This window comes from Berghia stephanieae, chromosome 9, assembly GCF_034508935.2.
Source record: "Berghia stephanieae isolate SIO BIC M18660-M18661 chromosome 9, UCSD_Bste_1.3, whole genome shotgun sequence".
Classification (NCBI taxonomy): domain Eukaryota; kingdom Metazoa; phylum Mollusca; class Gastropoda; order Nudibranchia; family Aeolidiidae; genus Berghia; species Berghia stephanieae.
Genome location: NC_088368.1, coordinates 14,922,359 through 14,924,858, shown reverse-complemented (window position 1 = coordinate 14,924,858; position 2,500 = coordinate 14,922,359). Strand labels below are relative to the sequence as shown.

The following is a 2,500-nucleotide window of genomic DNA, read 5'->3' as shown; positions in this document are numbered from 1 at the left end:
TAATGGAATTACAATTTAACATAATTGAGCCTGTGAAACTTTAAGGGAATTATAATTTAATACACATGATATAATGCAACCTTTGGTTGGGGGTAATATTATTCCCAACACGACATAGCCCAAAAGGAAAAATGAAAATGACCCAACTCTGGAACAAAAAAAAAAACCCAACACGTATTGAAAACTTTGCTAAGGAAAATTGCTCTGCGATTAAAATTCCCCTCATCATGCTAAAAACTCTCAACCTGGAGCTTCACGAGAGGGTTTTTTTTTCAAATAAGGGTAGTTTTAATCCATCGATATTTGATGAACGAATTTTCTGGCCAAAAATTGTAATGCCCCCTTTAAAAAAAATAATTCAGATTAGAGCAGAAAAAAAGTATTTGAGATGGATTCCCCGAAGGATCGAACGAAGTTGACGTCACTCAGGTCTTTGTTATTGCTTTTTACCATCCATGTTTATGAGTAGTTCTCACTGAACTGTATTATCCAGACTATAGATAGTATGAAGTTGACGCCACTCACGCCTTTGTTATTGCTCTTTGCCCATCCGCGTTTTTGTGAGTAATTTTCACTAAACGGTATTAACCAGACTATAAACGTTCAAGGTTACACATTGTTTTGTGTGATGGTCCGTTATACTTCCGGATGGCAATGTTGTGAGCTTCTAAGCCAAGAGCATACTATGTATAGATAGTTCGACGATGACGTCACTCAGGTCTTTGTTATTGGTTTTCGCCATCCACGTCTATGAGTAATGCTAACTGAACTGTATTAACCTGACTATAAACGTTCGTGGATACACACAGTTTTGTGTGTTGGTCCGTTATACTTCCGGATGGTAATGTTATGAGCTTCTTAGCCAAGCGCATACTATGTATAGATAGCATGCGCTTGGCTAAGAAGCTCACATTACCATCCGGAAATATAACGCGCCAACACACGATGTAACCATGAACTTTTATGGTCTGGATGATACAGTATAGTAAAAATTTACTCACAAACATGGATGGCAAAAACCAATAACAAAGACCGTAGTGACGTCAACTTTATTCTATATATAGTCGATTAATAGCTATCTTTAGAACATGCAAAGCAGCCGAATAGGACAGCGTCTCAGACTATGCGTATCAATTACAATATTTTGAAACTCGATTGAGGGAATTTCATCATAGCACATTAAAACACCGTGCATTATTTTCAATCGCCTGTGTTAAAATTGTGAACCGTGCTCTGTATCTGTGAGAGGCTGTTTGCGTCGGGCAGAATTGGTGAGTATTGCACGGCATCAATAGAATTAATGAAGATGACGTCATTCTTTGTTATTGCTAATCGTGTAATAGGGGAAAAGAGAAGAAAAAACTGGTTCCTCTTTCTTTGAAAGTGTAAAACGAATCTTCTGGGGGACTGGGTACAGACCTTGTGTAATTGGTCTTCTGGTTTCAAAGAGATGGCATCTTATTTTCTAGTGTAAATATATAGATGAAAGGTCACTCGGGTCTTTGTTATTGCTTTTAGCCATCCACGTTCATGAGTAATTCTCACCTCGTCAATTTTTTGTGTTGTACGTTATATCTTTGCTGGCGGATGTTGTGATTTTTTTTTATTTTCGCTAAATGCATTATATCAATATAGATTGTATGCGCTTGGCTAAGGAGCTCACAACACTGCCATCCAGAAATATAACGGACCAACACACAACACTATGTGCAATCTGCAAAAAACAATATCAAAGACCTGAGTGACGTCATCTTCATTCAATCTATAAACATTCAAGGTTACACGACATCGTTGTGTGTCTGTTGAAACATCATATTCGGCTGGCGGATGTTGTGAGTATTTTATCTAAACGCATATCATCAATAGTACACTGTATTCCAAAACCCAAAATAATCCATCACCGAATCTTAATGGTTAAATTCATTTTTATACTAGGGCATCTATTTATTTGTAAACACGACACGCTTCATTGAACACGAATAGGCCCTTCTTTGTTCTCCATACACCGACACTATTGATCTTAATGGAGATATGTCTTGGCCTCATTGATGGATTTGAGAAAATTATTTGCTGGTTTAAAGAAATATAAAGTTGAAACGTCATCATTTCCACCAAGGCTAATATTAGATACCAGCACTATCATGATATCATTATTATCGCCACTGCATTCGGAATGAATGAGTGAGTTCGTGGACAATCAATCAATAAATTTATAATAGATGAATGAAAAAATAAATAATTAAATAAATATGTGAATAAATGAGTAAATAAATAAATAAACGAAGAAATAAATAGATTAATTAATAAATATATGAATGAACAAATTAATAACTAATGAAATAGATGAATAAATGAAAATACAATTCCAGCCATTCGTTCTACGGGGAAACTTTATTCTTCTTCTTCTTCTTCTTCTTTCTTCTTCTTCTTCTTCTTCTTCTTTCTTCTTCTTCTTCTTCTTCTTCTTCTTCTTCTTCTTCTTATTATTATTATTATATTA

The 2,500-nt window shown here is 35.2% G+C and overlaps 1 protein-coding gene across 1 annotated transcript in view; it reads right to left on the bottom strand.

The window, feature by feature from the left end:
- LOC144979752 (transient receptor potential cation channel subfamily V member 6-like) overlaps positions 1–2,500 on the bottom strand; it is a 22,039-nt gene that overhangs the window by 18,430 nt on the left and 1,109 nt on the right. The gene's annotated exons all lie outside the window — the stretch shown is intronic.